This window comes from Hirundo rustica, chromosome 8 (assembly GCF_015227805.2).
Source record: "Hirundo rustica isolate bHirRus1 chromosome 8, bHirRus1.pri.v3, whole genome shotgun sequence".
Taxonomy (NCBI): Eukaryota; Metazoa; Chordata; class Aves; order Passeriformes; family Hirundinidae; genus Hirundo; species Hirundo rustica.
Window position 1 is genome coordinate 4,770,013 of NC_053457.1, and position 14,726 is coordinate 4,784,738.

The following is a 14,726-nucleotide window of genomic DNA, read 5'->3' on the forward strand; positions in this document are numbered from 1 at the left end:
TTCTACATCCTCTCCTTTCACCTTTGTTTATCTTCAAAATAGCCCAAAGAACTCCTGTGGGATGGAGCATCCCCAAACTAACTCTTGGACTTTACCAGGGAGAGAAAAAATCACTGTTCAAACAACAAGTTCTGCAAAGTCTTTGCTCTTTCCTGGAGTCGTGACATTCCTTTTGTCCCAGAGGCTCTGGCTCCCTCTCAGTTGATCCTGCTGCAGGCTGCTCCATCCCTTCCAACCCGCTGGGAATGCAGGGACTGTCTGTCTGCTGCTCTGAGCAATCCAGAGCATGTTACACATCCTCTGCATTATTTATACTAGCTACTTACAAGTTGATTTTTATGTATTAAAAGTTTCCATCTGTAGGTTCTGGCTCTCTTTCAAAATCTCCCCCTTTCTATTGTGTTCTAATGGATATCTGTTCTCTGGGAACATCTGTCCTTAATGGGCCCTGTTAGATGTAACAGTGACACCATTTTCCATCTTATTACATACACATAATTTTCTGCTTGTTTTTTTAAATCCCCACAATGCTACCGTTTCCTTTCATTGTAGAACAACAACAACAACGGCAAGAAAAAATTAGTTTCAAGTCCTGATGAGTTCTTGATTCCCAACAAAAAATATCAATGCTGGGTTTGCAACGGAAGACCTCAGTGCAGGGAAATATTTTCCACTGCTTAATTTGTTAAATTATTGAAACCAAGCTGATGAAAATGTGTTGGCTCGCATGACTAAGGGTCTCCTGTTCGTTCCATTCTTTTAATCTGCCTCTTTTATTCTTTCATCCAACTATTTTACAATAGTCAGAACTCTCCATCAGATTATTTCTATAATTATGATGCTTTAAACCGGCACTTTAGGATAGGACTTGGAGACCCCCAGCATCTCTACTATATATGGCACCAAATATTTTAGATCCTAACAGACCTAACCTCAGTGTCCTGAACAAAAATCCATCCTGCTGCAACCAAGTGTCACCATCCAGCCCCCTGGGAGAAGGATTCCTCCACTGGGAATGTTGATGTAGAAGCAGGAAGGCCTCAGCAGGCTGTGGATAAGTGAGAGACATTTGTTCATGAGCTCCCACTGCTAGTGCAGCCTTTATCTCATTGTGATCTCTAGGAGATGAGCTGGAAAGGCTCCAAAATTATAGAATATGAGGGGGAAAGCAGAGGAGGTGAGGGGAGGGTATGACAGACACTGAATACATCCCATGAAAACATCCCTAAGATCTCTGGTTATGGAGGAAGGAAACACCCCTGAAATCAAGCAACTGTCAAATCAAAAAGGTCTTCCTGGACTCCTGAGGCAACTTGTGGAGTCCCAGGGCAGAGGAATAATCAACAGTGGCATTGCTGGATAAGAGCAAATACAACTGGCAGATCCCTCAGGTTTTTTCTTCAAAGCTTGGGGGCACCCACAAACTGGGGCCCAGCTCTCTCCTGGGAGCTGTGTCTGAGAACAGCAGGTGGGCCTGCACTCAGAAATCTCACCCCTTACCTACCTGAAAAATGTGGGTTTGCATCCCAGCTGTGTTTGGAAAGCCCTTCAGGAATTCCACTGCTCAGCAGGTTTTTTCCTGATGTCCAGTTTAAACATACTTAGGACATACTTTAGCCCACCAGCCTTTCCAGCTGGATTACCAGCTTCTATTCCCTTGCTGATACCTGAACCCTCAATGTGCTGTTAAAAACTGAACATCTCTGTTTTGCTAGGAAAGAAATTGGATCCCAATCAGTTCTGTCCCAGGGAGGAGGGAGGGAGGCACGCCAGGCCATGCCTCGTCCTTCTCTCCACTCTCCAAGTTTAAATAAACCTTCATCTGATGACAACCAACCCAAGCACACACACGTGAGCGAGCCTTGGACAGCTGGACAAACTTGTCTACTCACCAGACACAGCCTGAAACCCCTTCCAGCAGTGTGGGATTTTTTAGGAGCTCCATCACCAGTGGTTCCTTGCTCCTCCCATTTTAAGCCCCAGGAAAAGGGGCTTAAAAAACAGCCCCTTCACAGGGGAGTCCATCAAACCCAGAAATCCTTTTCTGACAGAAGCATCCCCTAAGGAAGAGCAGTGGTATTCATCCCATGGGACAATTTCCCTAAACTTCCAGCTGACTTCCCAAAGACTTGCAGCTCACTCACCTCCTTAATGAAAAGGATTTCTGTTTTTCAGAAAACTACCAGAACTAAAGCTAACATGGAATGGGTTGCCCAGAGAAGCTGTGGCTGCCCCTGGATCCCTGGAAGGGTTCCAGGCCAGGCTGAGCAGGGCTTGGAGCAGCCTGGGATGGTGGAAGGCGTCCCAGCCAATGGCAGGGGGTTGGAATGGGATGGGCTTTCCAACCTAGGCCATTCTGGGATGATTCCTTGATGATGATTCTGGGAGAGGCATCTTTTGTATTTTACAGCTCTTGGCTGGTGAGTAGCAATGCCCGGCTCAGCACTCATCACCCATGGGTAGAATTTTTGTCTTCCTCCCTTTGCATCCTCCTCTGGAGGATTTCACCTGCCACTGCCTTGCCCAGCAGTTAATTCTGCCTCAATCCTACTGCAGTTTTCCAGAGTCAGCACTCAGCTCCAGTGCTCTGGAGGATGCACCGGCAGCACACGCTGTGTCTTTCGCAGCTCATTTATCAGTTGGAGTGTCACAGGTTTGTGCAGATTCCTTGGAGACCGTGCTGCTGTCATCCTCTCACTCAGGAAACTGCTCAGTTACTCCAACCTTCTGTTTCCTCTCCTTTGACCAAATTTTTCACTGATTTGTAGAGCATTCCTTTTCTTTCTCATCCTTTTGGCTTTGATCCCAAATTTCTGAGGGTTGGACACACTTGTGATGATCTACTCCCGTTTCACTGATGAGAACCCATTTGGGGGTTCATTTGCTCCTTTTAACTATCATCTTGGTATCAGTCTGGAGATGCTACTCTGCAGGTAGGGTTGTGCTAAGATTTCCCACCCCTGAAAGTGTCCAGGGCCAGGTCGGATGGGGCTTGGAGCAGCCTGGGAGAGTGGAAGGTGTCCCTGCCCATGACAGGGGCATGGGACTAGAAGAACTCCCTCTGGAGCTCCCTTTGGGAGGGCTCTGCCTCCAGCTCTGTCCCAGTGGCTGAGCTGCTGCAGTTCCCCATCCCTAAAGGAAGTTTCCGACCTCGAGGAACAGGACTGCTCACTTTGAGCCCGGGATCTATCCTGGCTTTGTTCCATCTTTTGGTTTGTTTGGGGACTCTTGGAGGGGAGGAGGCAGATGGGCTGGTTCCACGAAAATCAGTTCCAAGGCTGCTACAATAATCCGCTTCTTGCTAGTCTGGCACCTTCCTCCTACTCCCCAGGCAAGGTTGGCTTCACACCTGCTCCAATTCACACTTGATGGAATCAGGTTCAGAACTTGATATTTTAGATCTAAAATTTTATTTATTCTGACTTTATAACGTACCTAGGCTCTGAACTATTTACAGTAAATCGCAGCTCTTGGAGGAACAGGTGTCCTGGCAAATTCTGGAGTTGTGAAAGCTTCAGCTACGTGCTACAACCAAACACTTCCCCTAAAAAAAAAAAAGTTGAACTTCCATATGCTAAAACTCTTGTTTTGTTTACAGCAGTCCCCCTGCTCTTGGCCCCTAACACAATGGCTTATGATTATTAAATTTTATGCTGCATTTGTTCCACTAATCCACAAAGTCAACAAAATTCTTTTGTGTAATTTTTGTGTCCTTCACAGCATTACAGGAGTTTCAAAACCTGCATCAAAGACCTTATGCCAAAGTCACTAAAGAAGTATTAGGGAGGGCTCTTCATGAGGCCTGTCCCTCAGGAATGCTTCTGATTCCTCCCTGCACCTGGAGCTCACCTCATCCTGTCCCACTCCCCTCTTTCCCAAGCTTCTTATCTGCCTTAGCCAGCTCCTTATAATTCCAGTATTAATCTGCGCCATCTCCACTTTCAATAATAATTTCCTCTGGGAACGGCACTGAATAAATGCTGCCTATAAATCCAGAGAGCTTAAGCCCCCTGCATCTCTGTAGTGTGAGATGTTCACTGGCTCAGCAAAAAGAACCAGCCTGGTACTCAGATAAAATCACCTGCTGTGCAGAATTTTCCCTTTTATCCCACTTTCCACTCAGGACCTTCTGGATTACTCTTTGTTCCAAACCTGACCTAAGAAATCATCTGAGCTGCATGGGCTTTCCAGGATCTCTTCCTGCCCAGTATTCTCACATCAGAATGCATTATATTCCCAGATGGAAATAAATTTTAAAGGTTTTTGCTAGGGAGCACAGAGAACAATCAAAAATGTGATGGATTCACATTCTCCAAAGAAAGTCACTAACAAAACCAAGAGCTTTGCTATGCTTTAGTCAAACTACTCACACAGACTCAGAAACAAAAATCCCAACTGAAAGGAGAATTGGAATTGCAGGATGATTTTCCAGCTTCTTCCCATGACAGCAACATTAAACTGATATGGATGTAAAAGGGGAATGGAAATCCTGCCCTGACAATTTCTTTGGCAAGAATTAGTTCCTGCCATTCCAGAACAACTGTTTCATATCATTCAAGTTTTGAATCTTTATCTGAATTTTTCCTAGGAAAGAAATTACTTTTTTTTTTTCCATTGCAGTTTATGTTGGCACCCAAGTTCGGTGCCCAGAAAAAAAGAACCTGCCACATTTCCTCGTCCTGCTCCTCCCCTCCTGCCATCCTGTGCTCAAAATCCCAGCCAGAATTCAAACACAGCTTGAAGGGAGATAATCCCGGTCATGAGATGTGCATTCCCAACAAAACCAAGCCTCTTTCAATCTTGTGATTCCAATCAACAAATTCTCAGTGCCACAGTGTGTGCAGCAGCCAGCATTCCAGAGAGACACGTTTTCCATCCTTTCCCCACCACATTTTCAGAGTAAGTAATTTCAAAGGCATGACTTTCATCAAGGAAGAAATGTTCTCATTGTATGTCTGTAGAAACACCCTAAAACATTACTGAATTTAACACCAGGAAACCAAAAGTTAAGGAATACAAGGAAAAAAAGTAACATTTTCAGGAAGTGCAGTGGACAAATCAACAAATGAAAACTATCAGAAGTGAACTCAGCGTCAAGGAAAACAGGTTTTTACAAACTGTTCAAGAGAGAATTTTGGGAATGGTTTCCATCACAAACATGCCCATATTAAAAGGGAATTATCACAGTACCTTAACTGCACTTCTCAGCCATAGCTGTGGAGATTATATGTTGATCACCTGCAAAATGTAAAATAGAAGATTAATGATATTGTTCATATCTTAATTACTGATTAAGAAGAGCAACTGATCTCACACATTTTCCTTTATTTAAATAGTTTTCACTTCCCAAAAAAACCAGAGAAGAGCAGAATACACAGCTTTCAATATCTGCTGCTTTATTCCTGATAAAGACAGGTTCAAATAAGAAAAAATAACAAGAAAGCAATGCCTGAGGTTTTCATTAATGTAGTTTACATATTTTCATGAAGGCTGTCAACTTGGAAACTGGGGAGAAATTCATAACAAGTTTTATCCTTCTAAAATGCCCACCCTAAAACACATCAGGCACTTATCTGTAATTTGCTGCGACTCAAATATATTCCCCAGCCTTCTCCAAGATGAAATATTGAACAGGAAAAATTCACACTGGCTCTTTCCAGCTCTTTTTTGCTGTGGGAGTTATCCCAGGGATGGAGAACACAAGTGGGGGGTGCAGGGGTATTTTGGGGCTGCTTCTCCAGTGTTTATCCAACTAAGACGGCTCCATGGAGGAATTCAGGAGGAATTTGGGCCTCCAGGCATGGACTGGGTTGGAAGTTTGACCTTTCTCCCAGCACCAAAGGGAAACACAGGACAGAGACCCCAGGGGTCCAAAGGGGGAGGGAGAGACCCAGGATAGTGTGACGCACCTTGAAACTTGTTACTGGGGGCTTGAACATCAAATTGCTCAGGTGCTGGTCTCATTTCATCTTTCGCTTTTGGGAAAATCCAGGTTCTTACAAACACATCCAATCCCTTCCCAGTATCCCATCCAGCCCTGCCCTCTGGCAGTGGGAAGCCATTCCCTGTGTCCTGTCCCTCCATCCCTTGTCCCCAGTCTCTCTCCAGCTCTCCTGGAGCCCCTTTAGGCCCTGGAAGGGGCTCTGAGCTCTCCCTGGAGCCTTCTCTTCTCCAGGGTGGTCAGCATAGAATCCATATTCCATTGGAATTAGCCAGCTTGCCATGCTCTCCAAGCAGAAACAGGGAATTTTAGGCACACATAGTTATCTTTGCAATAACCCAAACTGCTGCCTTGTTCTGAGGTGGAATAAATCCACACTGCATTGGGCACTGAGGTTTAGGAGATAACTCCAAGCTTTGAAGGCTGATGGAAGTTTGGGGAAATGCATGCATGTTGTGTTGACTTCCAAGAAAACATTCCATAAGGGGAAACAACATGGTATTTTCATAGCCTTCAGAATTTAACTGAGTACAAATGGGCAAAGCTTCATTAACAAGACACCAGATGTGTGTGGGAGTGCATCACTCTTCCCAGGTCTGCTTGACCAAATCATTTATCTCATACATATATATATACACACACACACATATATATATGTATATAAAGAAGAAGTACAACCACACAAAAATAAGGCATAGACAACACGCAGTCCATTACAGCAGACATTTGTGTGTATTTCTGAAGACATCCAACAGTTCTAATATAGTTTATGAAAGAAAAATGAATGTTTCCAACATAGAAATATTTTGCTGAAACTTACACCTGAAAGAATTCCTATTCCCTGCTTTAAGCAGACCTGGAGAAGAGAAGGCTCCAGAGAGACCTCTAACTCCACTCCAGGGCCTGAAGGGGCTCCAGGAGAGCTGGAAAGAGACTGGGGACAAGGGATGGAGGGACAGGACACAGGGAATGGCTTCCCACTGCCAGAGGGCAGGGCTGGATGGGATATTGGGAAGGAATTGTTCCCTGTGAGGGTGGGCAGGCCCTGGCACAGGGTGCCCAGAGCAGCTGTGGCTGCCCCTGGATCCCTGGCAGTGTCCATGGCCAGGTTGGACTTTGGGGCTTGGAGCAGCCTGGGACAGTGGAAGGTGTCCCTGACATGGCAGAGGTAGGGAGGGGAGGTCTTTAAGGTTCCTTCCAAAATTGACGATGGGAGGGAAGCTGCTATGGGCTGTGTGAGACACAGGGACATTCTGCCAGCAGTGTGGTCACCTCTGGATTTCACATCCCAGCAAAATACTTCCTCTTTCCACCCCCAAAAATCCACAGTGCTAGGGCTGCAATTGCTTTGCCCAGAGAATTCCCAGTCCCTCAGGCATGGATGAGAGGGACTAAATGAATTCCACTACTGTGAGAACAGTTTCCTCCTTGCTTTACTCAGAGATTAATGCCCACTGTCAGCAGCTTTTATGATAAATGATCGTCATTGTGAATTTTGGTAATGAAGATGCATCATGCTGTGTGTTGTTCACACACTGCAGAACACTTCTCCTCTAATCAGCAAGGGCTTGGAGTTCTGGAGATTGTTTTGCAGGAGAAAAAAGAAAAAAAAGGCTGTTGGTATGGGAATTGGTTTGTATTTTAATGCTGTAAATAGAGCCAGAGTCTTCAATTCTGAGCTTCCCTGGAAGGTAACGACAGAACCACGGGCTGTGGCTGTTCCATCAGCCTGGGCTTCGGAGTGAGAGAAGTAGGTGAAAACAAGAGCTGCTGGACCCATTTCATCCACACTGCCTATAATTTTGGGGTTCACTCTGGATTTTACACTCCCCCTGGGAAGGATCAGTCATCCCCTTAGACTCTCACACCCCTGTCAGTGGGAGCAGAGCATTTGGTGCCCACTGGACACAAAATCTGCGTTAGTTTTCTCATTCACATGCACAAAACCACACGGAATTGACCCAAAATTCAATAGAAAAGAAAAAGCACCAATGGCATTAGAATCATTGTGCGATATTGTGCTCACTATCTGCATATTCCAGGCTGAAGTCAAACAACAACCTAATTTCTACAATTGGTGACTGCCTGAAAAAGCAACTCCCACCATTAAATCTGAAGCATTATTTTGGTGCATTCCTAAGATTCTTATTTTTGAGGGTAGCCTTCTCCTTCTAAAGGGCAATGAAGATGATTAAAGGGATGGAAAGGCTGGGAGATCTGGAGGTGTTCATCTTGAGAAGAGAAGGCTCCAAAGAGACCTCTAACTCCATTCCAGGGCCTAAAGGGGCTCCAGGAGAGCTGGAGAAGGTCTGGGGACAAGGGATAGAGGGACAGGACACAGGGAATGACTCCCCACTGCCAGAGGGCAGGGATGGATGGGAGATTGGGCAGGAATTGTTCCCTGGGAGGGTGGGCAGGCCCTGGCACAGGGTGCCCAGAGCAGCTGTGGCTGCCCCTGGATCCCTGGCAGTGTCCAAGGCCAGGCTGGACATTGGGGCTTGGAGCAGCCTGGGACAGTGGAAGGTGTCCCTGGACATGGAACTGGATGAGTTTTGATGTCCCTTCCAACCTCAACCATTCCACGATTCTCTGATCAAAATAGTGGGGTTAGGAATTGGATTATGCGAGTGGGGTAAGAGGTGGTGATAAGGTTTAGGTTTAAAGTCAGGGCTCCGGGGTTTTGGTGGTTACAGCTCTCCAAAGAGGCCCTTGAAGCTCCCTCCCAGTCTGATCCTTCCTGAACCCTCCTGACCTTCACAGGTACCATTAGTTGGGAATTTAGAAAAAGATCACCTTTGTTAATTTCTTGGCCCTGCCCTATTTGTTTCTACCTGAAGTTTTCCCCCAGCTTGAGATTTTTACTCAGCCTCTTCTCCACCCAATGAAGTAACTCATGTAAGCACTCAGAAATGTTAAAAACCAGCATGAGGACCAGTATTATCTCAGCTAAGGAAAGCAAATTCACATTTCTCATGAAGCAAGACTCCTAAATCTCTCCTGCAGCTTTGAAAATTACCCTCTTTATTTTAATTAAGCCAGTGTTACCTGCAATGATGCTTGCAGTGTGTACATTTTCCTATAGCACCCCCCAGCCAACTCCATCTCTGTACTTCTCTCAGTGGCTGAGCTGGCATTTTGATGCAAAAATTTAGAAATTTTTATCCCTAACTCAAGAAATTAAAGAATATTGATCAGGCCTTGAAATTTTCACAGAATCTGCTTTCTATGAAGACAAATCACTCCCTTTTTTTTGCTGCTTGCATGGCACTTTCATGAAACAAAATGGGTTGGGGTGGGGGCAGCAGAATTCCTTCACTTTCAACATTTTTCTTCCTCGTCTGCAGCAAAAAACAGGGTTTGATTTTGCCTGAAAAGTGTGTTAAAAGTTTTCAGCAGAAAAAATACAAATGCAGCTATATCCTCTAGAGCTAATACAACTCATCTGCTCCAGGTTTGAGTTACAAATACTCACTCATTTACTGGTAAAAAAGGTACAGGTTTTGTTCCTAGAATCTCCTGGAAAACAACCATCTTCCAAAAAGTCTCCATCAAATACTACAAATAAGTAGAGAGTACTACCCTGGCATTTTTATTAAAAGTTTTCTTGTCAAATTGGAGCCATGAAAATCTGATTTACTGCCAACTTTTTCTTTTGGAAAATCAACCCAGTCATGTTTTTCTTGGCAACGGGAAGTAAGCTTGAGTCAAAGTAAGATTTGTTTTAGCATTATTTCGTGTTTTCTGAATACATTTCATGTATATTTATGTCTGCCTCTGTTTCTACTGCATGGAAATGCTGGTCTCACCCAGCTGGTGGAACTTGCTTGGCTGCACACAGGAGCAGCGATTGAAATCCAAAATGAAAATCTTGAGTTCTCTTTTCTGTGCTCTTTGCCACACAAACTCACAACTGCATCTGAAGTGTATTTAAAGAATTTACTGCTTATGGTAAAAACCTCCAAAGTAGTTTTAAAAAGACTTAGGGATCTTTTCCTAAAGGCAGGTTGCTTGAATTTCTACAGTGCCTTGGAAAATATTTGGTTTTAGACATTTCAAGCTGCTCAAGGTAGAACCTCAGAGTCCAACACAGCATTCTGATAAATCAGAGCAAAAAGTGGAATTCAATAAAGCAATGAACTTTCCAGATTTTTGAAAACTTGATGTGTGGGAGGTTCATAACCCACCCAACAGATGACAAGGATTCTCTGCTGTGAGATGTTGAGTGTGACAGCCTGGCCAGAAGCTGAGAATTCTAAAAAGTGAGGGTTTGAACTGATTTGTAGAACCACAGAATGGTTTGGGTTGGAAGGGACCTTAAAGACCATCCAGTCCCACCCCAACCTGCCCTTGGACACTTCCAGGGATCCAGAGGCAGCCACAGCTGCTCTGGGCACCCTGTGTCAGGGCCTGCCCACCCTCCCAGGGAACAATCTTCCCAAAATCCCATCCATCCCTGCCCTCTGGCAGTGGGAAGCCATTCCCTGTGTCCCTGTGTCCTGTCTATCCATCCCTTGTCCCAAGGCCCTCTCCAGCTCTCTGGGACGCCCTTTAAGCACTGGAAGGGGCTCTGAGTTGTCCCTGGAGCCTTCTCATCTCCAGATGAACACTCTTGTCTTTGGAATGTGGTGTGCAGGTAGCACACGTGGGGCACTGCCTCGCTCCTTCCCATCATATTCCTTTTGGAAGATGTCTTAAAGCACAAAATAAATGGGTCCTCCGACAGGGAGTACCCCAATGGTTTGACATGAGGAGAAATGTAAAAAATACCTTTTCTCTGCTTAATTCAGGCTGCAATGGCTTTAGCTCTCTTAATCCTAACTTCTTCCTAAAAGCAGCCAGCCCTTTGCTCTGAAATGCTCTTACTCATCAGGAAGCTGGAGAGAAACCCAGGGATAGGCAGAACTCATGGATCTGTCCTCAGCAGCTCCAGCTCTGCCAAGTGCCGAGCTGGCAGTGCCCATGAGTGTCCCTGCCCACGTCCAACTGCTCCCACTCCCCCAGCCCTGCTGGGAGCACGGATCACGGGGTGCTCTAGAACCTGCTTCCATCACAGCCAAATGAGTGAAAGGGAAGGGTTCATTTTGCAAGAAGCCCCGCAAGCTCCACGGCTGTGGGGTTTGGGGAGGTGGGAATGCAGGGACAGCGGTGGAGAGCTGCACGTTCTCCTTCTCAGCACAGACAGGGAGAAACTGGGAGCAGCTCCTCCACTCTGGAAAGATGGAGTACCTACCCCCAGATGTGCATTTCAAACCTCAGTCCTCAGAGGAATTTAGGTCTGTACTAGATGCGGGGTTCAATCAGATCTACATTCCTGCAGTTACAAACTGACAGCGAGAGGCACCAAATGCAAAACCCACACAGGACAGGAAAGGATTTGGGTTCCATCTGTGCAAATATGGAGCTGCAGCTGCTCCTGGACCATAAACACCACGTTGTGGTTTCAGCCACAACCTGGGCTCAACCAGAGTGTGGATGTATCCCTCATTTACACTCTGGGTGTTCCCACAGCTCAGAAGGAGTTTTTAAATAGGACTGACATGAACTTGCACAATGTAATTACACGGTGCTTTTTAAACAAAGGGAGGCTCTTCCACATTTTTCATACTCATCCCTGTCCTCCTGAAATCTCCCTCCTACTCTCCAGCTTAACAAGGCTCAGGAATGTCTGAACAGCATATTGAAGTGTAAAGGCTCCCACAGTATTTTATCCCCCTGTCTGTGTAATATTTTCTGTGTAATATTTATGTAAGCCCATTTTAAGCTGTGTTTGGCTTGGTTAATATTTTTCCCATTTACACAGAGCTATTCAAGGAAAACTTCAGCAATGTATAGATTTATGTCTCCAAACACTGGCATTCCCAGCTATTTTTCCTCCATCAGCCCTCTATCCACTGATAAACAAAACTAAAGACAAAACCAAAGACAAAATCAGAAACTCATGGTCTTTAATGCTCAAGAGAACAAATGCATCTGCAAGAACTTTGGCAGCTGAAAGCAAGGGGATACCTACAAGACCAATCCTGTTACAGATCAAGCACAAGAAGTGACTTTACGGGTATGAATTCCCACAAGTCTTCCCAGAGCTGTACCTTAAATTACATGCAGGGCTGTCACTGGTGGTGTCACCAGGGCTCAGTACTAGTGGGCCCAGGATTGTTTAAATTGCTCATCAACGGCTGTGTGTGGGAACAGTTTCAGGAACCAGCAGAACAGGGACCTGCGGGAGCAGCTCTGTGGGGGATCATGACATGAGTGTCCTGGGGGACACCGAGCTGTCCCTGGGGCAGCAGAGTGTCCTGGGGGACACCGAGCTGTCCCTGGGGCAGCAGAGTGTCCTGGGGGACACCGAGCTGTCCCTGGGGCAGCAGAGTGTCCTGGGGGTCCTGGGGGACACCGAGCTGTCCCTGGGGCAGCAGAGTGTCCTGGGGGTCCTGGGGGACACCGAGCTGTCCCTGGGGCAGCAGAGTGTCCTGGGGCCAAGGAGGCCAAGGGGACGCTGGGGGCAGCAGGAGGAGCACTGGCAGCAGGGCAGGGAGCGATGGTGCCCCTGTGGCCAGCCCCGGAGGCACCTCTGGAGCGCTGTGTCCAGCTCGGGCTCCTCAGCACAGCGGGGCCAGGGAGCTCCTGGAGCGGGGCCAGCGGAGGCTGCGCAGCCGAGGAAGGGCCCGGAGCATGCGGGTGCCCGGGAAAGGCTGAGGGAGCTGGGGCTGTTCAGCCTGGAGAGGAGCCCCAGGCGAGAGGGGCCCTGAGCCCTGGGTGTCCCTGTGCGCAGGGAGGGCTCCCAGCAGGGCCCAGGCTCTGCCGCGGGGGCCCGGCAATGGCACCGCAGCCACGGGCAGGGCCTGAGCCCAGCGATTGCCCCGGCACGGGAGGCACAGCTTCTTCCCTGGGCGCTGCCCGGCCCTGAGCACATTGTCCACACGGCCTGGGGGGGCTCCTCCCTGCGGCTGCTGCAGAGCTGTGTGCGCACAGTCCTCTGTCAGCTGCTTCAATTTGCGCCCACACCAGGTCTATTTTGCATAATTTCAGCACTGGCAGCATTATTCAACAGCATGATACAAGCATAATAATTTTAGTCTTTAAATTTGAATAACTTCCTGAGGAAAAACCACGGTCTATTTCTAGGGCTTCTGGTTGTGAGATAATAGAAAAAGTCAATTTTCATTTTTTACTAAGTTCCAAAATTCCATTAAAACCAGGAGATATTTTGAGGAGTTTGTACATTGTGTCACACAGAATGAAATCCCACAACCTGGGTGGTATTTTACACCTTGGCAGTCTTGCTGCTGGGGGTTCTTACATGCTGCTAAAACCTGCTTTAACTTAGTTGGTCTTAATTAGATTTGATCCCAAGTCTGGAAAAGTTTGGACTATTTCCGTGTCTCCTGCAGCCACAGGTCCCTGTGGGCCTGCACTTTGAGATCTCAGATTTTGTGTTTCTCTACTTAATTCACAACGACAAAGGGGACCTGTGGGATTTCCAGCCCTTGTGAACCAGCCAATCCAGAAAACCTTTTAAGTATGCAAAGAAATTTCAGCCATTTCCTGACATTCCTGCAAATGAGATCTGAATTGGAGCCGTAGCATTAATACATAATACTCACATTAAAGCTTCGCAAAGCAGGAGTTGTTCAGATTCATATTCCAGTGAGACAAACAAGTGTCAGATGCAGAGGTGGTCATTGAGGTTTAATTTTAGATTCTTCCCTGCATACCATAAGTTGGGGTTCAAAGCGTTTTCGTCAATGTTATTAGAGAATATCCACCTTGAAAAACACCCATGTTTCTTATCAAAGGAATAATTTGAATTGAGAAATTTTAAGGAAAGCTCTTCTTGCCCCATTTCCATTTTTGCAATTATTATATGCATATTAATTGGAGCAAACTCTTTAGGAAATGGTTCACATAAGCAGCCTTTAGCTGATGAATTATCCCTGTCATTTAAAAACATTTACATGGCTTGTTTATGTTACTTTGTTAATTTTATTGTAATTTAGTATTAATTAACAGCCCTGTCTTTACAAGGTGTTTAATCAGTTACAGCTCTTAATTACACCACAGCACTGCTTAATAAAACAACACACTATTTAGGATTAAGTTAAATTGGTTAAATTAATCTGTTATCCTCTTTTGTGCGTAATTTATTGCACGATAAAAGCAAGTCGTGAAATTATTTTCATGGCAAGCAGCCTAAAATTAATTTTACAGAGATTCTTTTTTACCTTAACTACAGAGAAAAACTGATCCTAATTTCAGTGTTTTCTACAGATCAGCACAAGGCTCAGAACTGTCTCAAAAGTTGCAGTCACAGAAATTTGGTGCTGCAGCAGCCTGGTTTGGGAAGCGATGCTGGAGCAGGAGATCAGCACCCTCAGCTCCAGGGGAACCTCCCCAGCCAAGGAGCTGGTCCTGAGAGCATCCAAAATCTTCTGCCAGAGCCTGAGGTCCTGCCTTGGTTTGCTGAGATCATGGGAAAGTTTTCCCTGCATGGAGCTGCCAAACTCTATCTTGAACCTACCTAAGCTTTTCCCACAGAATCCCAGAGTGGTTTGTGTTGGAAGGGACCTCAAAACCCATCCAGTGCCACCCCTGCCATGGGCAGGGACACCTTTCACTGTGCCAGGATGCTCCAAGCCCCTATGTTCAACCTGGCCTTGGACACTGCCAGGGATCCAGGGGCAGCCACAGCTGCTCTGGGCACCCTGTGCCAGGGCCTGCCCACGCTCCCAGGGAACAATTCCTTCCCAAGATCAAATCTAAACCTACTTCTTTCATCTTAAAGCCA

At 46.2% G+C, this 14,726-nt stretch overlaps 1 protein-coding gene across 3 annotated transcripts in view; it reads right to left on the reverse strand.

The window, feature by feature from the left end:
* Positions 1-14,726, reverse strand: part of PCDH15 (protocadherin related 15) — a 638,687-nt gene that overhangs the window by 379,645 nt on the left and 244,316 nt on the right. For all 3 annotated transcript variants that reach the window (XM_058421490.1, XM_040070932.2, XM_058421489.1), the window contains exon 4: positions 5,191-5,238. The gene's annotated coding sequence lies outside the window, so the exon portion shown is untranslated. The remainder of the gene's footprint in view (positions 1-5,190; positions 5,239-14,726) is intronic.